The sequence below is a fragment of the Hyperolius riggenbachi genome, chromosome 7 (genome assembly GCF_040937935.1).
Source record: "Hyperolius riggenbachi isolate aHypRig1 chromosome 7, aHypRig1.pri, whole genome shotgun sequence".
Classification (NCBI taxonomy): Eukaryota; Metazoa; Chordata; class Amphibia; order Anura; family Hyperoliidae; genus Hyperolius; species Hyperolius riggenbachi.
The window spans coordinates 250374695-250400257 of NC_090652.1; the positions used below are offsets into that span (position 1 = coordinate 250374695).

Consider the following 25563-nt stretch of genomic DNA (forward strand, 5'->3'; position numbering starts at 1 on the left):
CGTTACGCAATTACGGTTACGGCGTAAGAAAGTACCTACGGAGCAGCCCCGTAATTACGCCTTGTTGTTACGCAGTTACGCGTAAGGATACCGTAATTCAGTTGCTTACGTTACGGTATTACGCTTGCTGCCGTAACATTCACGCGTACGTTTTGACGCATGCTTAGCATATGTACGCAATAGCTGTCACTCACTAGGCGCCGCCTACTACGCGTACGTTTTGACGCATGCAACGCTGATATGTACGCAGTAGGCGGCGCCTTCTGAGTGACAGCTATTGCGTACATATGTGCCGTATGCGTCAAAACGTACGCGTTGGCACGCATTCCGGGCACGCTCAGCCTCAAAGCCTGTGATTGGCTAATGCGTACAGAACAACAGGAAGTTCAAAAAAAAAGGCCAGACGCGTGGAAGAGACCTGGAGAGAGACACAGAGTCACAGACTTCCTCTGCAGGACTCAGAATCCACAGCCAGCCAGCCAGAATGCCTCCAAAAAATTGTCCTGAATTGAAAAGGATGGTGATTGAGGTAAGTGATCTATTGAACAAAATGCATATATGTTTGGTACTGTTTCTGTGCATTTATTGATATTTGAAATTAAAAAATGTATCAGGTGTTTGTGAGAGTTTTTTATTTTATTTGTCACTGTAACTTTGCTTGTACCACTACTGTTAAAGGCACTCCGAGCTACGCGTCATGACGGTGGTCGGCGTGACAGTCCTGCGCATATGCGGGTTTACTGCGCATGCGCAGGACTGTCACGCCGGCCGCCGTCATGACGCGTATCGGCCGTCATAATGACGTGCCTCTTCCTATATCAGCAAGTGTCGGGCCGACACTCGTCTGAGTGTCGCGGCTGTGTGCTCGGAGTCCCCTTATTAGTAGAGACACATTCACACTGTATTTTGCTAAATGGTAGCAATTTTTTTTTTTAGCAGTTTTCAAGCGGTTCTTTAGCGGTTTGTGTTTACCTCTTTTTGCGCGGTTTGCGTTTTTTGTATGGGAGTTCCTAGCGTCTACAGCATTTTGTGATTAGTGATTAGTGTTCTGATTGGGTTGTGTTTTTTTTTTTTCTGGACCAAAAATGCAATAGCATAGGGGGCGATATTGTGGCTGGGAACGCGAAGAATCACTTGCGTTCCCAGCCTGACGGACGGTGACGGCGAAACCGGAAGTAAACGCCGGCGGGGACGGGAGGATCGGAGGGACACGGCGAGGGCACCGATCAGCTGTAGGGGGCTGAGGGAAGCCCCAGGTTAGTAAAACTTTTTTTTTTTCCGGCTTAACCCCTTGAGGACCACAGTCTTTATACCCCTTAAGGACCAGACCCTTTTTTTCCATTCAGACCACTGCAGCTTTCACGGTTTATTGCTCGGTCATACAACCTACCATCTAAATGAATTTTACCTCCTTTTCTTGTCACTAATACAGCTTTCTTTTGGTGCAATTTAATTTCTGCTGTGATTTTTAGTTTTTATTATATTCATCAAAAAAGACATTAAAGAGACTCTGTAACATGAAAAACATCCCCTGGGGGGTACTTACCTCGGGTGGGGGAAGCCTCCGGATCCTAATGAGGCTTCCCACGCCGTCCTCTGTCCCACGGGGGTCTCGCCGCAGCCCTCCGAACAGCCGGCGACTGTGCCGACTGTCAGTTCAATATTTACCTTTGCTGGCTCCAGCGGGGGCGCGGTGGCGGCTTTCCGGCCCGAACTACACGGAAATACCCGATCTTATTCGGGTCCGCTCTACTGCGCAGGCGCAGGAAACTTGCGCCTGCGCAGTAGAGCAGATCCGACGGCGATCGGGTATTTCCGTGTAGTTCGTAGCCGACAGCCGTCAGAGCGCCTGCGCAGGAGCCAGGAAGGTAAATATTGCGTCACCGCTGTACGGAGGGCTACAGCGAGACCCCCGAGGGACGCAGGACGGCGTGGGAAGCCTCATTAGGATCCTGAGGCTTCCCCCACCCGAGGTGAGTACCCCCCAGGGGCCGTTTTGTCGTTACAGTTCCTCTTTAATTTTGTCAAAAGAATGAATTTTTTAACTTTCTGTGCTGACATTTTTCAAATAAAATAAAATTTCAATATACATTTTTGTCCAGATTTATTATGCTACATGTCTTTGATAAAAAAAACAACAATAAGTGTATATTTACTGGTTTGGGTAATAGTTATAGCGTTTACAAAGTATGTTGCCAAAATTGTATTTTCCCATTTTGAAGCATCGCTGACTTTACGGAGCACCTGTCAGGTTTTATGAGGTGCCAAAATTCCATGATTAAATACCCCCCAAATGCAGGGCCGGCCCGCTCATGAGGCGGGGTGAAACATTTGCCTCAGGCGGCAAATCTGGGGGGGCGGCAGGCACCCGTCTGTCCATAGACGCTGCCGCTGGGGGCAGCCCGCCGAGCTGGAGAGGTAGCAGGCAAAAAGGGGGCATTGGGCCTAGCGGCGGGGAGGGGGGTCGGACCCCCCCTCCCTCGCCTGGGTCCCCCGATCTGCGCTCCTCCTCCAGCGTTACGTACGAGCCTGCATATGATGAAGAGGCAACGGGCGGGGGAATCACTCACCTCTTCCGCGTTCCATCGCGTGCTCCACTGACGTCACTTTCGGCAACGCCGCCCACTGTATTGTAAGTGGACGGCCTTGCAGGAAGTGACGTCAGTGGAGCGCACAATGGAACGCGGAAGAGGTAAGTGATTCCCCCGCCCGTTGCCTCTTCAAATCTTCATCATATGCAGGATGGTACGTAACACTGGAGGAGGAGCGCAGATCGGGGGACCCAGGCGAGGGAGGGGGGGGGGTCCGACCCCCCTCCCCGCCGCTAGGCCCAATACCCCCTTTCTGCCCGCTACCCCTCCAGCTCGGCGCCCCCCCCCCCCCCACGGCTGGGGGGGGGGGCGGCGATTTTTTCTAATTTTGCCTCAGGTGGCAAAAAGTCTAGGGCCGGCCCTGCCCAAATGACCCTATTGTGGAAAGAAGACATCCCAAAGTATTCACTAGGGCCCGTTCAGATCACAAATGCGGATGGGCATGCGTGCGGAACGCGTGTGGACCACAACGCGTACGAACGCATGGCCATCCGCGTTTGTGTGCGTTGCGTGGCTGATCCCATCACTGAAAAGTGAATGGGACAGCCACGCGTTTTGTCAAAATCTGCATGCAGCATGCGTTCCCGGACCGCACAGGTCCGGAACGCATGCAGTGTGAACATCAGACAGTGCACTCTATGCACTGTCTGATGTCATGCGTGTCGGCCTCCTTTCCAAAACGCGGCTGGAAACGCGTGCAGTGTGAACGGGCCCTAAGAGGCATGGTAAGTTCATAGAAGATTTTTTTGTCACAAGTTAGCGGAAATTGACACTTTGAAACAAAAATAAAACAAAAAAAAAGTTTCCATTTCTGATAACTTGTTAAAAAAAAATAAAAAAATCTGCCACGGACTCACCATGCCCCTCTCTGAATACCTTGGGGTGTCTACTTTCCAAAATGGGGTCATTTGTGGGGTGTGTTTACTGTCCTGGCATTTTGGGGGGTGCTAAATTGTAAGCACCCCTGTAAAGCCTAAAGGTGCTCATAGGACGTTGGGCCCCTTAGCGCACCAAGGCTGCAAAAAGGGGTCACACATGTGGTATTGCCGACCGTACTCAGGAGAAGTAGAATAATGTGTTTTGGGGTTTATTTTTAAACATACCCATGCTGGGTGGGTTAAATATCTTTCTAAATGAGATTTTTTAGTTGTTTTTTTACACATAATTGTCCATTTACATAGAGATTTCTCCCACCCAGCATGGGCAGGTGTAAAAATACAACCCAAAACACATTATACTACTTCTCCTGAGTACGGCGATACCACATGTGTAACACTTTTTTCTAGCCTAGGTGCGCTAAGGGGCCCAACGTCCTTTGAGTACCTTTAGGATTTCAAAGATCATTTTCATGAATTTAGTTTCTAGACTACTCCTCATGCTTTAGGGCCCCTAAAATGCCAGGGCAGTATAGAAACCCCACAAATGACCCCATTTTAGAAAGAATACACCCCAAGGTATTCTGTTAGGAATATGGTGAGTTCATAGAAGATTTTATTTTTTGTCACAAGTTAGCGGAAATATATATATTTTTTCCCCCCCAAAGTGTCATTTTCCGCTAACGTGACAAAAAATAAAATCTTCTATGAGCTCACCATACTCCTAACAGAATACCTTGGGGTGTATTCTTTCTAAAATGGGGTAATTTGTGGGGTTTCTATACTGCCCTGGCATTTTAGGGGCCCTAAAGCATGAGGAGTAGTCTAGAAACTAGTAGTCTAGAAAAATGGATGGGTGGCAGTGAAAGGTGGTGACAGGGGATGATTGACGGGTGATTGACAGGTGATTTACAGGGGAGACTAGATGTATACAAGGGGGGTGGGGCTGAGTATGTGGGCGGGTAATTTGCTGCCCAAGGGGCACATTATGGTCTGATCTGATAGGTAGCAGTGACAGGTGGTGACAGGGGGTGATTGATGGGTGATCAGTGGGTGATTTAGAGGGGAGAACAGATGTAAACAATGCACTTTGGTGGTGATCTGACGGTGGGTCTGAGGCCAATCTGAGGGTGTAGGCGGGTGTTTGGGTGCCCGCAGGGGCCAGTTTAGGTTCTGATCTGATGGGTGGCAGTGAGAGGTGTTGACAGGGGGTTATTGATGGGTGATTGACAGGTGATTGATAGGTGACCATTGGGTGCTTATAGGGGAGGATAGATTTGGGGAGCAGATGGTTTTCATAGGCAGTCATATGTTGATTCCAGTGTCTCAAAATATCAGTCAGAAGTATTCATAGCTGGCTAACAATATCTGGCACTAGCCATAGTTGGGCCACAACATCTTTCACTTTATGTAATTATAGATGGCAAGCAATATCTGTCAGAAGTTATAGGTGGCCACTTATATCTTCTTGTAGTCATCATTATTCCATAAGTATCTGCCCGCAGTCATAGTTGGTTGAACTTGTTTCCAAAATTTTTTTGACACTGTCATATAATTTTTATAACGTTGAAACATGATTAAAGTAAAGTTAATCCTAATTAATAAATAATTAATCCATACAATGGTCATGAATACTGTAAAATTGTTTTGCAGGAATTTACTAAAGGCCGATATGACCTGTCGGTGGGCGAGGCCAAGAAGCGGGTGGTCCGGAAGGTCCAGTTCCTGTTGAGGAAAGACTTCAACAGGAACTTGAAGGTGAAGCAGGTCCAGATGATTTGGAGCGACCTGAAGAGGAGGGACAAAGAGCTCGTCAAGAGCATTCAGGAAGCCCTGTCATGTAAGTCAGCCAACTAATAGTTTATGTATGTGTATCTTGGGGTCTTTATACTGTATCTAATTATCCTATAAAAATACCATGTGCAGTGAATATTTTAATAGAGTTGTGTAGTATATACAGTAAAAGTATCCGTTCAATATTCACAGCTCATCACTTTTTCCACCTTTTTTTTTTTTTTCTTTTTTTTTTTGGACGGATTTATTCCAAAATGGGTTACCTAAACTATTTTTTGTGCTCCTGTGTGGGCATAGTGATGATATTTGTGCAGTATTTGCTGAGTGTTAGTTTTTGATAACCACTGATGATCACCTGGTACTCTCCATGCCCTTGGCAACTGCCAAGGTTTGCCTTGTGGATGATCCGGCTCTGGTGCACAGCCATTTTAAGATCTCTCCAGAGTTATTAAATTTGATTGATGCCTATGTTCATGCTTGGCCTCTCAAGAGCATACGCAGACTTGTCTCAAAGCCACTCCTTTGATATATTTGCTGTGTGTGTAGGGTTTTATTCCTAATAAAGATGAACCATTGCCCCAGGGCCCAGTCTACGTTCAAGAGCGCTCTTTATAGCCTATCCTATTTATATTTTACTATATTTAAGAGTCATATTCTTTCATGTCCAATAAAGAAATAAAAGGTATTAGAATATAACTTTAAAGAAAAAAAAATTACTTTCAGTAAAAACGTAATACTTTTTACCAATTTCATGACATATTTTGTTCTCATTATATTATTTATTATTGTTTATTACAGCTGGATCTGCTTCTCGTCCACCGGCACCACCTGCACAGCAACGCCCAGCCCGCCGACAGGACAGGAGGACCCCCCCGTCTGCGCAGCCCCAGGACCTGCAGGAAGGAGATGCCCCAGGACCCAGCACCTCCCGGTCTTCCTCCCCAGGCCCCTCCTTTCACAGCCAGCGAGTGGCCAGGCGATCTGCCGGATGCCTCCAGACAGGTAAAAATCTTTCAGTCTATAATTAAGAGGTTTTGGATCAGGATCAGGGGTCGAGTCCTGCGTGAACGCGGATGGACGACGTCCACTTACTTTTATTGGAGACTGGACGTCGTCCATCCTTGCACCCTGGAGGGGAGCAGCGCAGTGGAGAGGAGCATTGGGCAGAGCAGTGGGGAAGGGCGGACGTTTCCCACCCCCTTCCCTCACCTTGGCTGTTAGTGGCAGCGGGCCTCAGTGTGCGGGATTTACCTCCTCCTGTTCCGGAGAGTTGACGTTGTGCGTGCAGCTAGTCTGGTCTAGTCAAGACCAGAGCAGCGACACAGCTTCAACTCGCCGGAATGAGGAGGAGGTAAGTCCCGCCCACTGATGCCCGCTGCCACTACCAGCCACCACCGCAATCGTTCTGGAGGGGAGAGCCAGAAAGAGTAGCCCAAGGTGAGGGAAGGGGGGGGGGGGGAAACGTCCGCCCTTCCCCGCTGCTCTGCCCAATGCTCCTCTCCACTGCGCTGCTTCCCTCCAGCTGTGGGGACACCTGGCTACATATGCTGGGGCCACTATACACCTGGCTACATATACTGGGGCCACTATACTATACACCTGCCTACATATACTGGGGCCACTATACACCTGGCTACATATACTGGGGCCACTATACACCTGGCTACATATGCTGGGGCCACTATACACCTGGCTACATATACTGGGGCCACTATACACCTGGCTACATATACTGGGGACACCTACATACCTGGCTATACTGGGGCCACTATACAACTGGCTACATATACTGTGGACACCTATACACCTGGCTATACTGTGGACACCTATAGACCTGGCTACCTATTCTGGGGACATCTATACACCTGGCCACCTATTCTGGGAATATCTATACACCTGGCCACCTATTCTGGGAATATCTATACACCTGGCCACCTATTCTGAGGACATCTATACACCTGGCTACCTATTCTGGTTACATCTCTACATCTGGCCACCTATTCTGGGGACAACTATACACATGACTACTTATACTGGGGACACCTATAGACCTGGCTAGCTATACTGGGGGTACCTATTTTGGGGGAACTGCTGTCAGCTCTGTATTTATGGGGAACCGATGATGCCAGATTACGTGTATTTTGGGGAACCTCTGCCAGATTTTGTATGTTCGTGAACCACTGCTGACAGATTACATGTATTTTGGGTGTTACGTGTATTTTGGGTGATCCACTGACAGGTTTTGCGTATTTTGGGGAACTGCTTCCAGATTATGTGTATGTTGGGGGAACTGCTGCTGCCAGATTGTCTATTTTGGGGTAACCACTGCCATAGTATCTGTATTTTGGAGGAACCTCTGCCAGATTATGTGTATTTTTGGTGAAATGCTGTCAGACTACATCTACTTTTTGGGGATACACTACGACAGAGCTCAAACTTCTCCTGGCAGACCTTTTATACCACTGCTAAGGACATGTATATTTGGCCCCACCCATGACCATGCCCACGCTATGCTTAACCAAACCCATTTTTTGGCGCGGCGCAGAGATTTTTAGGGTGAGTCCACTCCCCTCTTTTTCAAGGACTACACCCCTGATCAGGATGATACCATTTATTGGCTAACTTAAACGAATAGAAGCCTGCAAGCTTTATACTGTAGAGACTTCGCCATTACATGCGTTACGATGCGGCACACCACGGGTGTCCTGAAACCATTGCACGGCAGTGGTATAGTTTGTATTGCGTTCAGGTTATGCGGAGCGGTGTACACTGATCCAATAATCTGCAGCATGCTTCATATTCTCACAGTCCCATCTCCTCTAATCACTTCTGCATTGGGAGATGCGGAACTGATGCGGCGAGGTGGCCGCCTTCGCATCACTTCTATGGTGGAACAGGGCCCTAAATGTTGTTGTATAAGCTTTACATTAATTTTTTTTTTTCCTTGATACAATGATTATACATTTTACAATCAGGGTAACCGATTTTCCCTATTCTTTCCACAGTTCCACTGTCTACCATAGGAGGCTGAAGGCAACGGTGAGGCGGCATCAGAGAGGAGTGCCGGTCCGGGACTTCCGTATCCTGAAGCAGCAGGTCCTGGAGCTGCGCGAAAAATCGGCCAAGCAGGACGAGCTTATTGCCAATTTAATGGGCACCGGGGGCAGACGTGATGCCTAACTATTATTTTTTTTGTGGTTTTTTTTGTGGGGGTGGGGGTGGGGGGGGATATTTTTGTTGGACCATTGTAGCCCCTGACACACTCTAATGAGTTGTGGTTCACCATGAGCTTGCTGGTTAATTTGTACCTACGGTAGCTGTACTGCAGCAACTACCTACCTACCTGCCTAATCTATACTGCAGCACCTACCAACCTACCTACCTACCTAATCTATACTGCAGTGCCTACCTACCTACCTAATCTATACTGCAGCACCTACCTATCTACCTAATCTATACTGCAGCACCTACCTATCTACCTAATCTATACTGCAGCACCTACCTACGGTAGCTGTACTGCAGCAACTACCTACCTACCTGCCTAATCTATACTGCAGCACCTACCTACCTAATCTTTACTGCAGCACCTACCTACCTAATCTACAGTAGTGTGAAAAACTATTTGCCCTCTTCCTGATTTCTTATTCTTTTGCATGTTTGTCACACTTAAATGTTTCTGCTAATCGAAAACCGTTAACTATTAGTCAAAGATAACATAATTGAACACAAAATGCAGTTTAAAATGATGGTTTTTATGATTTATTGAGAAAAAAAACTCAAAACCTACATGGCCCTGTGTGAAAAAGAAATTGCCCCCTGAACCTAATAGCTGGTTGTGCCACCCTTAGCAGCAATAACTGCAATCAAGCGTTTGCGATAACTTGCAACGAGTCTTTTACAGCGCTCTGGAGGAATTTTGGCCCACTCATCTTTGCAGAATTGTTGTAATTCAGCTTTATTTGAGGGTTTACTAGCATGAACCGCCTTTTTAAGGTCATGCCACAACATCTCAATAGGATTCAGGTCAGGACTTTGACTAGGCAACTCCAAAGTCTTCATTATGTTTTTCTTCAGCCATTCAGAGGTGGATTTGATGGTGTGTTTTGGGTCATTGTCCTGCTGCAGCACCCAAGATCGCTTCAGCTTGAGTTGACAAACAGATGGCCGGACATTCTCCTTCATGATTTTTTGGTAGACAGTAGAATTCATGGTTCCATCTAGCACAGCAAGCCTTCCAGGTCCTGAAGCAGCAAAACAACCCCAGACCATCACACTACTACCACCATATTTCACTGTTGGTATGATGTTATTTTACTGAAATGCTGTGTTACTTCTACGCCAGATGTAAAGGGACACCCAGCTTCCAAAAAGTTCAACTTTTGTCTCGTCGGTCCACAAGGTATTTTCCCAAAAGTCTTGACAATCATTGAGATGTTTTTTTAGCAAAATTGAGACGAGCCCTAATGTTCTTTTTGCTTAAAAGTGGTTTGCTCCTTGGATATCTGCCATGCAGGCCATTTTTGCCCAGTCTCTTTCTTATGGTGGACTCATGAACACTGACCTAATAGTTAACGGTTTTTGATGAGCAGAACCATTTAAGTGTGACAAACATGCAAAATAATAAGAAATCAGGAAGAGGGCAAATAGTTTTTCACACCACTGTATACTGCAGCACCTACCTATGGTAGCTGTACTGCAGCACCTACCTACCTAATGTATACTGCTGCACCTACCTACCTAATCTATACTGCAGCTCCTACCTACCATACCCTACTCCATAGAGCCAAATTAATCCATGCCATGCACTGAGGATCAAACAATCTGAAACAGTATGTATGCATGTTGGATTATTCTGGCTCTGTACAAATTAACATGCTGACACATCATTGCATTCCAGCGGTTCTAGAGGTGTGTTTATCTCCTAAGGGTGACAATGGATAATTTGCATATATTCAGCAGTGATGCACTGGGAGACATCTCAAGCTCACTCCAACCTGAATCATCGCAAATTATTTCTGTTTTAAGAAAGCAAACTGTTGTTTTTTGTTATATAATGTTTATATACACAGCACATGTAGCTGCAAACAGCTATTGACCTTAAAAAATGTTTTTATTTTTTGAAAAAAAAAAAAAAATGTGCACGTTGCAAAACAAAAAAATAAATATTTTTTTTGATTTAAAACAGTATACGTTTCTGTTTTTTGGTTATATTATCTCTCATACTGACACAATGCGTTGGAGTGGACTAAATAATTGCAACAGAAATGCAGTGACATTGTTAGAACAATGCATTTCTGAAACATATTTTATCGCTTATTTAGGGCCCGTTCAGATTGCACGCGTTTCCAGCCGCGTTTTGGAAACACGTGCGGGAGGCCGACACGCACGACATCATACAGTGCATAGAGTTCACTGTCTGATGTTCACACTGCATGCGTTCCGGACCTGTGCGGTCCGGGAACGCATGCTGCATGCAGATTTTGTAAAAACGCGCGGCTGTCCCATTTGCTTTTCAGTGATGGGATCAGCCACGCAACGCACACAAACACGTATGGCGTGCGTTCGTACGCGTTTTGTTCCGCACGCATGGCCATCCGCATTTGTGATCTGAACGGGCCCTTAGTTGTAGGTGTTACATTGCTTGTGATGCAATCCCAACATTTTTTTAAATCAACAATGTCCGAGACAAAGCACCAGTGTAAAAAAAAATTAAAAAAAAAACATGTATGAACAATATATGTAGCAATAATTTATTGCTCCCCCCAGTAGTTCATAGGTAGCCAGACCTCTCCCCTTCCCCCCAGTAAATCATAGGTAACCAGACCTGAACCCCTTCCACCCTCCCCCCAGAAATTCATAGGTAACCAGACCTGAACCCCTTCAACCCTCCCCCCAGAAATTCATAGGTAACCAGACCTGAACCCCTACCACCCTCCCCCCAGAAATTCATAGGTAACCAGACCTGAACCCCTTCCACCCTCCCCCCAGAAATTCATAGGTAACCAGACCTGAACCCCTAACACCCTCCCCCCTGTAAATCATAGGTAACCAGACCTGAACCCCTTCCACCCTCCCCCCAGAAATTCATAGGTAACCAGACCTGAACCCCTTCCACCCTCCCCCCTGTAAATCATAGGTAACCAGACCTGAACCCCTTCCACCCTCCCCCCAGAAATTCATAGGTAACCAGACCTGAACGCCTTCCACCCTCCCCCCTGTAAATCATAGGTAACCAGACCTGAACCCCTTCCACCCTCCCCCCAGAAATTCATAGGTAACCAGACCTGAACCCCTTCCACCCTCTCCCCTGTAAATCATAGGTAACCAGACCTGAACCCCTTCCACTCTCCCCCCAGAAATTCATAGGTAACCAGACCTGAACCCCTTCCACCCTCCCCCCTGTAAATCATAGGTAACCAGACCTGAACCCCTTCCACCCTCCCCCCAGAAATTCATAGGTAACCAGACCTGAACCCCTTCCACCCTCCCCCCTGTAAATCATAGGTAACCAGACCTGAACCCCTTCCACCCTCCCCCCAGAAATTCATAGGTAACCAGACCTGAACCCCTACCACCCTCCCCCCAGAAATTCATAGGTAACCAGACCTGAACCCCTTCCACCCTCCCCCCAGAAATTCATAGGTAACCAGACCTGAACCCCTTCCACCCTCCCCCCAGAAATTCATAGGTAACCAGACCTGAACCCCTTCCACCCTCCCCCCTGTAAATCATAGGTAACCAGACCTGAACCCCTTCCACCCTCCCCCCTGTAAATCATAGGTAACCAGACCTGAACCCCTTCGACCCTCCCCCCAGAAATTCATAGGTAACCAGACCTGAACCCCTTCCACCCTCCCCCCTGTAAATCATAGGTAACCAGACCTGAACCCCTTCCACCCTCCCCCCAGAAATTCATAGGTAACCAGACCTGAACCCCTTCCACCCTCCCCCCAGAAATTCATAGGTAACCAGACCTGAACCCCTTCCACCCTCCCCCCAGAAATTCTGTTTCAGTTTATTTTTTTTTTTTTGAGGAGTGCTCCCTGACAGTGGGAACACAGCTATCTATAATTAAAAGAAGGTGGTAAATTATTTTAAAAAGTGCGATGCACCCTAACGTTGGGGACACCAAGAAACTGAACAAGAAAAGGTGATTTTTTTTTTACGTCAGCAGAAGCCATTTTGGTGGCAGGTAGTAGGCAAAGTCCTAGCTTGTGACCCTGAGAGGAGCAGCGGCTCAGTCATATAGTAAGTTGACCATCACCCTCAGTAAGCCCAAGCCCTTTTGGTGGCAGGTAGTAGGCAAAGTCCTAGCTTGTGGCCCTGAGAGGAGCAGTGGCTCAGTCATATAGTAAGTTGACCATCACCCTCAGTAAGCCCAAGCCATTTTGGTGGCAGGTAGTAGGCAAAGTCCTAGCTTGTGGCCCTGAGAGGAGCAGCGGCTCAGTCATATAGTAAGTTGACCATCACCCTCAGTAAGCCCAAGCCATTTTGGTGGCAGGTAGTAGGCAAAGTCCTAGCTTGTGGCCCTGAGAGGAGCAGCGGCTCAGTCATATAGTAAGTTGACCATCACCCTCAGTAAGCCCAAGCCATTTTGGTGGCAGGTAGTAGGCAAAGTCCTAGCTTGTGGCCCTGAGAGGAGCAGCGGCTCAGTCATATAGTAAGTTGACCATCACCCTCAGTAAGCCCAAACCATTTTGGTGGCAGGTAGTAGGCAAAGTCCTACCTTGTGGCCCTGAGAGGAGCAGCGGCTCAGTCATATAGTAAGTTGACCATCACCCTCAGTAAGCCCAAGCCATTTTGGTGGCAGGTAGTAGGCAAAGTCCTAGCTTGTGGCCCTGAGAGGAGCAGCGGCTCAGTCATATAGTAAGTTGACCATCACCCTCAGTAAGCCCAAGCCATTTTGGTGGCAGGTAGTAGGCAAAGTCCTAGCTTGTGGCCCTGAGAGGAGCAGTGGCTCAGTCACACAGAAAGTTGACCATCACCCTCAGTCAGCCCAAGACATTTTGGTGGCAGGTAGTAGGCAAAGTCACCGGAAAGGTGGAAGAACAATAAACAAAACAGCAGCAACATCAGGGACACCAGTAAACATAGCAGGACATAGCAGTGCTCCATGAGGGTAGGAACACTGAAATACTTTTGCAGCAGGAGCAGAAAAAAATGAAATTGTGCAGTGCACTGTAACGGTGTGAGCAACGATATCAATAAAAGGTTTTTTTTTGGGAGGGGGGGGGGGGGAGTTAACCATAGAGCTCCATAAAAGTGGGAAGACTGCTGTACCTTTGAATCAAATTGTGCAGTGCACAATAATGTTGGGAACACAACTGAACATTAAATATTTAATGTTATCTTATAGACACATAGGTATATCAGAGGGAGTTGAAAGCGATCTCATTCAGTTTCTGTCTCTGAGGGCAGGGGCTGAGTATTCACCATCAATCCAGGACTGATTTATTTTTAAGAAGGTCAGTCTGTTCACTGAATCTGTAGACAAACAGGATCACTTTTCAGTAACCACCCCACCTGCCGCACTGAATGCACGCTCAGAAATGACGCTGGAAGCCGGGCATGCCAGAAGTTGAAGCGCATACTGCGCCAGCTCGGGACAGGTTTCCAGTCTGGCGGACCAAAATTCCATAGGGTCCTCTGTGCGCATACTGTCAGATGCACCAAGTGACCTCATGTAATCACTGACCATGCGGCTCACCCGCTGGTGAAAACTTCCTTCTACTGTTCTTGTTGTTATTGTTGGACGCTCAGAGAAGTAAAAGTTTCTCATTGCTCCAAAAAGGTCTCCAGGAAGAATGGGTCTGCTAGGCTCAGCTACTTGCTGGGTGCGATGAGTGGGGATAGCTGTGATCTCAGACTGTGGAAAGGCCTCCTGCACATGACGTATTAGGGCCTGCTGCAGCTCACGCATCCTCTCCTCCTGCTGGCTTGCTGGAATGAACTGACCCAGTTTCCCCTTGCATCGAGGGTCTAAAAGGGCGGCCAACCAGTAGTCATCCCTCTCCTTAATGTTTTGGATCCGGGGATCTCTGCGTAAGCATTTCAACATATGAACAGCCATGGGGAAGAGATGAGCCTGCGCCTCCAAATCATCCGGTCTGCTCAACACATCAAAATCCTCTGACTGCTGCTGCTGCTCGTCCTGCCTTCCAATGTCTACCCACCCATGAACCACAGATGCCACACTGGCCTGCTCTCCCTCCTCACAATGGTCAGGCACCTCAAGTAAGTCCCGCGTGAAAGTAAGCTCCTCCTCCTCCTCCTCCTCATGTGCCTGAGTCTGGGTGGCTTGGAGCAAGCTTTGTTGTTCAAGCTCATCAAGCGCATCCTCCCCAGCTGCCATCAGGCTACTCAGACTCTCGTCCAGCATGTACACGAGAGGGATCACTTCGCTGATACAGACTTGTGCCCCACTTACGAATGTTGTAGCCTGATCGAATGGGGACAAGACACGGCAGACTTGATACATCAGCCGCCACTCTTCCTGGGTGAATCGGGCAGGTGCGCCCTGGGTGCCATGTCCTCCTCGGAGGTACTCTGCAACCGCCTTTTTCTGCTCGCACAACCTATTCAGCATGCGAAGTGTGGAGTTCCACCGTGTTGCACTGTCTGCAATGAGCCTATGGGGGGGCAGGCCATGTTTCTCCTGCAATTTAGACAGCGAATCTTTGGCATTTGAAGAATAACGTAACTTCGATACAACTCTTCTTGCATGCTGCACCACATCACTCAAACCTGGGTAGGTGCGTAAAAAGCGCTGCACCACCAGGTTGAGTATGTGGGCAAAACATGGCACATGGGGGATGTTGCCCTGATTCAGGGCGGCAATCAGATTTGCTGCGTTGTCACATACAACATGACCAGCCTGGAGTCTTCTTGGGGTCAGCCACTTCTGCACCTGTCCGTTGATAATGACCAGGACATTTGGTGCAGTAAGTCTCTGCTGCTCAACGCTGACTAAACCCAGAACCACCTGACAGCGTCGATGTACCACTCTGCTGTGGCCAGTCCCACGGGCACGCTTACTGGGGGCCTCAGCTGTAGCGGTTGCGACATGACTAGAGGCAAGTGTGGAACTGTTCCCCTTGACACCACGGGGCGGCGCAACCAGCTCATTGGCCGCCCCAGGACTGGAACCCTCCTGTTGACATTGGAGGGTGACCCAATGTGCCGTAAAGGACATATAACGTCCCTGGCCATGACTGCTGGTCCAGCAATCCGTCGTGAGATGTACCCTGTTGCCTACAGAATAGTCAAGGGACAGGGTCACATTATCCACAGTGTGGCGATACAGATCAGGTATTGCTGTCCTAGCAAAAAAATGGCGGCTGGGGATCCGCCATTCTGGTATGCCAAACCTCAGCAGCTCGCGAATGGCTGTACCCTCCTCTACAAGACTGTAGGACAATAACTGCTGGACCATAGCCTGTGACAGCAGCCCATTCAACCTCCGGATCCTGCTGTGATGGGAAGGCAGTGGCTTTGTCGACCTTATCGACTCAGTAATTAAGGGCTGGGTGCTGTGAGCCACTGACGAGAAACGTGCAATTGAGGTAGCTGACATGTGGCCTCTACTGCCAGACTGTGTTGCGGAGTGAAGGCAGGGGGAAGGGGTGCCGATGTCAGAACCTGAATGGAAAGAAGGATGGGGCACTGTGCGGGGTATTTTACCCATTGCTTCCTGAACAAGCTGATTTTCTCTCTTATGCTTTTTTATGTGGGAGAGTGGTCCACCTGTGCCCGCTCTTGACAAGTCCTTCCCTAAACGCACTTTATGACCACAAATGTTGCATATGACAATGTGGGGATCAGATTCATCAACGGTAAAGTACTTCCAAACTGGGGCTTTCTTAGATGATTTTTTAACTGTTTTTTCAGTCTCAGGCACAACAATTTGGGAGAGGGTGCTTTCAGATGCAGGCTCAGGCTGTGGCTGCTGCCTCGTTTGAAAAAGCCTACCAGAGGAGCCACTGCTTCCACTAGGTCTCACGGTATGCTGATGCAGCCTCTGCGGCTCTGAATCATCTGAGCTGGCATCATCATGATGTTCGGGCGGGTCATAGTCCCTATCCAGATCATCGTCACTACATCCCTTATAAGAACCCAGCTCATCATCATCAGGATAATTGGGAGAAAGAAGGTTGGGAGAGCACTCATCCTGGATGTTATGTTCTCCCATTGAGGACTGAGACTGATCGCGGGCAGGGTACAAGTTGTCATCATGATCATCACCCGCCAATCCCTCATCGATAACATTCTGAGGTTCATTAAAAAAATTCTGGGCATCAGACTCTAGGTTTATGTCGGACTGCGAAAGAGCTTTGTCCACAAGGTCTGCAATATGTGCAGTATATGGAAGTGAAGGCTCATTTTGGATGTTGGTGGCAGATCTTCGAGCAGGCATGGGTGTGCTGCTGGTACTGCTGCTACTCTCCAGGGCCTGAAGATTGGGGGACTGAGAACCGCTATCTCTCGTCACAAACTCCACAATATCAGCAGCCTGGCTCTCCATAATGGGGCGTCGTGGGCCCTTCATCATCCTTGAATCGCGAATAAGGTTGTAGACTTTTTTGGGAGTTACATCTTCACTCCTCACTGTGCCTGTTGAGGATTGTCCACTACCTCGCACTGATTGTCCATTTCCAACTGACTGTCCCCTGCCAGTTTTGGACTGACCCCTGCCGGGTACAGTGCATCCCCTGCTTGGTGCAGAGCGTCCCCTTCCTGCTGTGAAATAGGGATGTACTTTTTGGGCTGCTGGTTCTTGATCACTGCCTGTCAAGGTGTCAAACAAACATCTTTTTGCAGTGGGTTCAATTCCTCGGCCACGGGCACGGCCTGCTCCACCTCTGCCAGACATTGTAGGGAATATGTTCAGCAAGTGCCAAACGTTATTGTTTTATTGAAATGTAGGGGAAAGTGACAAATGATAAACGTATAAAATAAAATAAATCAAATTAAAATTTCAATGTAATGAGGGAGGAGAGGACTGGAGAGCTAGTCCAAATTATATATCAATTGCTTTTGGACAACGCACTTGAAATAAATCCCCCCACAAAAAAAATGAAAATAAAATTCAATCAAATCAAATAATTAAAATGATGAAAAAAACAAAAACAAAAAACAAATACAATTCACTCTCAGCACACGATCCCTGAATCTAACTGATTTCACTCTATTACATATCACAGGCCCTCTCTTGTCTCTACAATCTACACGCTTTCACTGTAAAATCACAAGCCCTATAATCAGTTTTCCCTGCCTCTAACACTAAACAACAGAATTCTAACCCTAAACAAAGCCCTAACTACAATAATCAACTTCCTAACACAGGCTTACAATCACACAGATCAAAGATCTAAGAAAATGCAATAGAATTGCACTTAATATGGATGTGTAAAACTGTATCACTCTCTGTCTCACTCCTTCTCCTCAGAAAGTGAAAGCAACCCACAAAGAACACAGATCATGGCTGACAGCTTATATACTAAAGGGCGGGAGAAGATACTATTGGTTGCTTAGGATGTAGCTCCCAAACAAACTTGATAACTGATTGTCTACTCTTAGAGAAGGGGAGTTGTGCCTACGAAATTACGCGTAAAATTACGCGTAATTCAACGTAAAATTACGCATGCCTACGCTATTACGGTAGGCGGCATAATTACAATACCGCTTTACGGCTTACGCGTACATACTTACGCGTAAGCCGTAAATTACGCGTAGCACTTACGCGTAAAATAACGGTAAATTACGGTGCGTAATTACGCGCATGCGTAATTTCGGCCCAGCACTGTTCAATACTACCTTAACGTCGCATAAAACGCAACGTCTTAGTGTGAAAGAGCCCTAACTGTACATTCCTACTGTCCTTTTAGATCTAACACAAAAAAATGGTGACCTACTCAACTTTTAAATACTATTTACGGTAGCTATCAGTTAGAGATTGCCCAGCAAGCTCATGGTGAACCAGAAAACCAAGGAGTGTGTAACGGGCTAAGAAAAAGCCCTCTTACTAAAAATGCTATGCAAAACCAAAATTCACCTACTTAAAACAGAAGGTATTAGGGATTATTCAGGTTGGAGTGAGCATATGAGGTATCCACAATGTATCATAGCTGGATATGCAAATCATCCCTTTGTTGGCCCTGAAAGCTAAACACACACCCATAACCGCTGGAATGCAATGATGTGTTAGCTAGTTGTAGAGTCACAATAATCCAACATGCATACCGACTGTTTCAGACAGGTTGATCCTCATCAGTGCATGACATGGATTAATGTGGCTCAATGTAGTTGGACTTGTAACATCCAGGAATCAGTGGCGTAACAATAGACTCTGCAAGGGATGAAGCCACAGGGGTGCCCAGAAGCCACAGGGGGCCCCATGGGGGAGAAGTTTCTTTACCCTGTCCTGAGAGACTGACAACTAAGGGCATGGGGAGAAAAAAACTTTCTCCCCGTGACCTTATGCACTTTTATGCACAATTGTTCTAAGGACTGCATCTGCTCAGCCACTGATAAGGAATCATACAAAGTTTTGTAGACAAAGATTTGTAGACAGTCCCTATTCAGTGTGCAGCAGGCTCTTGTGTACAGCCCCCAGGCCCCCACCTCTACCCCTCCCCAAGTGCTCTGTACTGTAGTGATGCTGGAAAAGTCTGCAGAGCCAATTCTTCTCCATCAGAGGAGGTCAGTGTGAGTGTAATAAGCTGAGGATTGGAGCACACTCGTCTGTCGGTTTTTCTGTATGAGTTTTCTGCACACCATGTGTGTCTGTATGTGTGAAAACATGCACGTTTTATCACAGAAGCTAATGTAATTGATAAAGAAAATGCGTGCAGTGCTTCACTGCTGTCTGCTTTTGTCTGCATGGGGAAAATAGATCCAAGTGTGAACTAGCCAATTAAATAACATTGGTTCTCAGTTTACCTGTGCAGAAAGTGAGGGGGGAGGGGGCCCATCCAAATTCTCTGCCAGGAATATAAAGCACAGCTATATAGAGGTTTTAAATCATTTAATTAGTGTTCAGGAGAGCAGTTCGACTGCAAAAATACTGATTGAAAAAAATGGAAAAGTGAACACGCAAATTCTAAGTAGAATTGGTACAATATGTTCACGTTTATCTCCTCATACCACCTGTCACTCTAGGTATCTTTTAACATCCTTCCAAGATCCTCTGGCCAGCAGCGGCAACCTCCGCAAAGCCTCACCTCCTCACCACACTGCGTTCTGCACATTCAGCGCACAAAAATCACTACTGCTCATGCGCAGAGCACTCCCGGCAGGCGATCAGGGTGCGTGCAGCTCAGGGCTGTGCTTGCGCAGTACCTTCCAATTGGTTGCAACCAGCCAGCTTTGAGGGGGTCGCCTCTGCTCAACGGAGGGACCCGGATGGATGGCGCAGGCACATGAGGATGCCAGGGGGCTGCAAGAAACCCCAGGTAATGTAAGTTGGACTGAATTTTTATTTTGGCTTTAGAAACCTTTTAAAGAGAAACTCCGACCAAGGATTGAACTTTATCTAAATCAGTAGCTGATACCCCCTTTTACATGAGAAATATATTCCTTTTCACAAACAGACCATCAGGGGGCTCTGTATGACTGGTATTGTGGTGAAATCCCTCCAACAAAGAAATTCTGAGTACGTACTCTTGGCAGTTTCCTGTCTGTGAACCCTGTTGCATTGTGGGAAATAGCGGTTTACAGCTGTTTCCAACTGCCAAAACAGCAAGCAGCAGCTACATCACTTGCCAGCAGGGATTTAAAATATTTTACAATGGGCAAACACTGACTAAATCATTTATACATAATTATTGTAAAAATTAAGCACTTTTTTATTACATTATTTTCACTGGAGTTCCTCTTTAAGCTCCACATTTCTCCAGATCAATGAATTTCTTAGCTTCAGCCCTGAGTGGAAATGATCAGGGTAAAGCAATACATTGATAACGCTTGCTGCTGTCCTGCTGTTTCCATCAGTCAATCCAGCCAGTATTTACATCTGATAGCAATTTTAGACCTGTATAGATTTGACAAGCAGGGGAAAGAAAAGCAGTCCTGAGGGACCTCCTGCTTGCCTGTGTTCTGCTGCTGCTGTTCTTCACAGTCAGATAGGAAGGGGAGGATCAGCTGTATCCAGTGCAGCATCCTGACCAGGAGTGTCTCTTCACAGATTGCTCTGTAGAGGAAGCCCAGGATAGAATGTGTTGCCTGGATTTTCTGAGGCACTGAGGAAGCGCACAGCTGGATGCATCAGCAGAGGCAGCATTGTTAATCAGCTCTTGAAAGACAAGATAGTGAAATCAGTATTATGTGCACAGCAGAAGGGAAGTCTGCCAGTGCCTGACCATGTGCCTGGATCCCAGCTGTGGGCACAGCAGCAGCGTGTGGAGGGGATACCCCTGAGGCTTCCACCTAGACTGCACCTGAACAGACCTTACTGTAAGTTCTCCTATATCTGTATCATTCTAATGTTCACTTACAGAATCAACTATGGCAGTGACCCCTCTGTTACTGTTACCATAAATCCCTCTCCTACTGCTACTAACAGTCTTGGTCATTGCTTGTGATTTGGGTTTTTGCAGTACCAAAACATTAAGATTGATAGACATGGATGGATGATGTGGGAGCCAGTTAACTAGGCTGGAGGATGTGGAAACCTTTTAACTATGTGATGTTTCTAGAGCAGGTCATTTTTAAAACTTTCTATATTTGGCTTGGGATGAAAGGAGCGATGCTGGGAATAAGGGAAGCTGGCACAGAATGTGTAGCCAGCAGGTCTGCAGACAGAATGGCACGCTGTAAATAATGGAGAAGTTACTCACTAGATGACTGGCATTTATAGCTCAGCTGGTGAAATAGTGTGTGTGTGTGTGTTGCCGCTGCTGGGTGAAGCTGGTGGATCCAGGGCTGTCATCGCTGGCTGAGAATTATTTCACACTTGTGGCTGCCTCTTGATAAGTGCTTTCTTACATAATGCATGGTGCTGGCGAATAGGTCCACTCTGTAAAGTGCTGGGCAGCCTGTTTAACCCATTACTGTCAGGAGCGCTGCTTGTGCTGTGGTAACACATCGCAGTGTTCATCAGGATGGGAAATGAGTTGTAAGTGTGGTGGGATTAATGCTGTTTTAATCTGATTAGTTAAGTAATGCAGGCGGCATCACTTAAAAGGATACCCGAAGTGTAAGGAATATACTGGCTGTCCTTGCCAGCTCTTCTCCCTCTTTTATTTATTTTTATGTCAGAAATTATCTCACCTTTTTTTCACCTTAGGAGAGGTAACGAACACCAGGAGGGTATATTCACACATACATGAATTAGAGGCACGAGATAAAATGGGCGCTGGTTGAAGCCAATAGAAGTCTAAACGATAAATACCGGAATGAATTGAGCACCAAATGAAAAAATATTTACAGTGGTAATGGCAATATTTTACTAAAGCTAACCCTGCTCTCACACAGAGCTCTCCCCCCTCAGATGCCTAGCCCTAAAACACCCCTTCCTGATGTCTAACCCTTAAACCCCCCCCCCCCTTCTTGATGCCCAACCCTAAAAAAAACCCTTCCTGATACTTAGCATTGCACACATGTACAAAGAGGGATGTGCTGAGAGTAGAAGGGACTGTGAAATGCCCCTAGAGAAGTATAAAGAATGGGCAGCAAAAGGAAATAATAAAAAGTTTGCAAATATGCAGTTTTACTATTTATTTGACAAAAATGATCATTCTCAGATGAAGAAGCAATCGTGCCACAGCGCTTCCTCCCTTTTGCTCTCTCCCGCCGATGATCGTTACATTAATGAATTAGGTCCCTGTGATCGCCGGCATTAATGAAACGTCTGCGTCACTTCCGAAGTGACTCAATACTTCCTATGTGCGTACTTATATGGTAGTACGCTAATAGAAAATAATACACGAGGACATCTTGTGGTCAAATAGTAAAATTACACCTACATACATTAGGGACTGACATTTTTTTTATATATATTTATGTCTAGAGGGTATATTACTGTTAAAATAGGGCTTTAAATAGTGATGGATGTAAAACTGAAAAAATGCACCTTTATTTCCAAATAAAATATTGTCACCATACATTGGACTAGGGATATCATTTAAACGTTGCAATAACCGGGACAAATGGGCAAATAAAATGTGTGGCTTTTATCCACAGTAAAAAGTTTTATTTTTTTTCAAGTTTTTTCTTATTATTCCCATTAAAATGCATTTAGAATAAAATAATACTTAGCATAATGTACCACCCAAAGAAAGCCTAATTTGTGGTGAAAACAAACATGTAGATCATTTTGTTGTGAGAAGTAATGATAAAGTTATTGGGGAATAAATGGGAGAAGCGCTGAAAATTCCTCTCGTCCATAAGGTGAAAACAACCTGTGGGCTCAAGTGGTTAAGGGCTATAGGTACCCTTTAATACATTTCAAGCAAGTACCCTAACTTGAAAACTACAGAAGTTTATCAAATGGAAACTGACATTACAATTTAGTTGACTGATATAATAGCAGACATAGAGAAACTTTACTAAATGTAACTTAATGATTAATATTGCTTATATTTTATAATATTCATTTATAAATGATTTAGTCAGTGTGGTTACCAATTGTGAAATCTTTCTTCTCCCTGATTTACATTCTTAAATCACAGGTGGTGACATCTTTACTGCTAGCAAAGTGCATTACTGTGGAATGTTTGCTTGTTGTGTGTTCCAAAGTGAGCAGAAACAACACCTGGGCCCATATGCAATTCACCTTTTCACCTTAGTTTTCTCCTAGGTGATATTTTCATAACTTGTAAATAAAATGCCTTTTAAACCACCAGCAAGCAAGAAAATACTCAAAATGATTTTGACAGAGCTTTTTCACCCACTTTTTGGCATTTTTTCCATTGCAAAGTGCAAAAAAAGTTATTTAAAATCAAAAATGAAAAATTATCACGTAGGAGAAAACTCAGGTGAAAAAGTCAATTGCATATGGGCCGTGGGCCCCTTGTGCAATTCACTTTTTTACCTGTGTTTTCTCCTAGGAGATAATTTTTCATCTTCTATTTAATTTTTTTCTGCACTTTGCAATTAAAAAAGTACCAAAAAGTAAGTGAAGAGGTACTATCAAAAATATTTTTTGTATTTTTTTTGCTTGCTGGTGATTTAAAAGACATTTTATTTATAAGTTATGAAAATATCACCTAGGAGAAAACTCAGGTGGAAAATGTAATTGCATATGGCCCCAGGTCTCTTAGACTGCACTGAGGCAGAAGCATAGATAACTAAACAGCCTAGGCTAAGCATCATCGGGAGGGTGGGGTTACATACCAATATACAGCAATATAGGAAGTGTTTCTGATGCAGAATAATTAACATAAAATTGGGTATTCTGGATCATTCTTCTATATGTCGTAGCAAGGCCTTTTTACAGGAGAGACCTGAGATGACTCACACATCCACAGTTACAAAAAATGGCTTCCCCTGCTATGCCACGCTATAAAGATGAATGGAGAATGCCTTCTATTACCATACTATGGAATCACCATGCTCTCCGTCCTGAGGCTGATACTCACCTCCCCAAAGAACTTCTCTGTATCTTCTGTGAAAATCCTGGGGCTTTACACCACTCTGCTTCCCTCATCCATCTGCCACGTCATCACTGCAAGAGATAAGATGCAGCTACAGAAATCCCATGGATGTATCTCACCTCCATGGGACAAGAAGATCCAATGCACAAGAAGTGCGGCAGATTGATAAGGGGGCAGAGCGAGGCACATCATAATGTCACACGCCAGGATTGTCAAAGAAGAATATACTAAGTCGTTCTTTGGGGATGTTGTGAATATCAGACCTATGCCAAAGTGCACCTTGACTCACCTCAATCCATGTCATGATATGGCAGTTGGCCATTAACCTCCCTGGCATTCAATTTCCCCAGGACTTCTCTGCAAAAAGTGATCCAATTAATTTTCAGAATCTTTTTTTTTCCTGTAACTTGCCAAAATGTGTCAAGCAAGGGTCTAGTATACAGTGCAGGAGAGTATTGATGTGTATGCACGTCAATACTGTTCACAGCATGTTTTGTATTGACGTGTATAACTGTCAATACCGCTAGGGAGGTTTTTAAAAGCCTTAAAAGTGGCCACACATGATACAATAAAATGGTCCGATTTTACGGAAATTCGAAAAATATGATCGGATCTCCCCAAAAAATTGAAAGTTTTTTTTTTCATTCGAATTCAAATCCGAACGCATTTCCCGTTTTGTTTCCAAAATGCTGGAAATTTTTCTTCAATTTTTCTAAATTGTGTTAGATTGTCAAATTATTAATATACACATCCTAGCAATTTTCTCAGTTTCCAATCATTTTTTATCATAATTGGGAAAAAAAATTAACATATGTGTGTTACAATCAGTCAGGAAAAATTTATTGCAATTCTTGAATTGAACAGATATTTTAAAAATTGTATGGTGTGTGACCACCTTTAGGTTTGGTTCACATGGACAGTGAAAGAAAGCAGTTGCCAAGGGTTAGCCACTTCTTTAATGTGGACCTGAACTCTTGCACAGTACACAAGAGAAATAGAGAGAAATGCACCCTGTGTGTTTTTAGAGAGAAGAGCCTGTCTACTTCCCCCCTCGTCTTCCACCACAAGTGTAATTTGATCTCTCGGCTCTGTCAGCACAGAAATTCGTCAGTCACAGATAAAATGTAAACACAGGATGATAATCCTTTGTCTGCTTACATGAAAGCAGGAAGTAGACACACTGCAGATTTATTGCAGGAGTTCTGCAAGCTGTAACAAAGAAATTATTCTTTTTGAAGGCTCGTTCACACTAGGGGCGTTTTCCGCCTTTTTTCAAGCGCAAGCGATTTTTAAAATCGCCCACAAAACGCTTGTGCAATAAATGTCTATGAGAAGGTTCATATCAGAGCGGTTTGTGAACTGTGCGTGCAGCAAAGCGGTGCCTGTACCATTTTTGAGGCGATTTTGCCTCAATGGAAGGTGTAGGAAAAACGCAAACGCTCACAAAATCGCTTTGTGCAGCCAGCGATTGCGTGAGCGTTTTAAAGATTAAATACATCGTATTTATTGTTTCCCGGGTCAAAGAGTTCACTTCCTGATTTGCGTCAGGGAGTGAATTACAAAACCACTCTAGAAAAGCGCTTTTACCAGAAACGCAGCGCACAGTGGAGCGGAGAGAAAAAAAGCGCACAAAAATGCAAAATGTTTGCGTTTTCATTTTTAGGTGTGAATGAGGCCTACGGGTTGTTATGTTATCTATTTTTGTGTAAAAAA

General features: G+C 45.6%; 1 protein-coding gene across 6 annotated transcripts in view; it reads left to right on the top strand.

Annotated features, from left to right (window-relative positions):
* RAPGEF4 (Rap guanine nucleotide exchange factor 4) overlaps positions 1-25563 on the top strand; it is a 467459-nt gene that overhangs the window by 184702 nt on the left and 257194 nt on the right. The window contains exon 1 of one of the 6 annotated variants that reach the window (XM_068245490.1): positions 20394-20710. The exons of the other annotated variants lie outside the window; for them this stretch is intronic. The gene's annotated coding sequence lies outside the window, so the exon portion shown is untranslated. Of the gene's footprint in view, positions 1-20393; positions 20711-25563 lie in introns of those variants that run through there. 6 annotated transcript variants of the gene reach the window in all.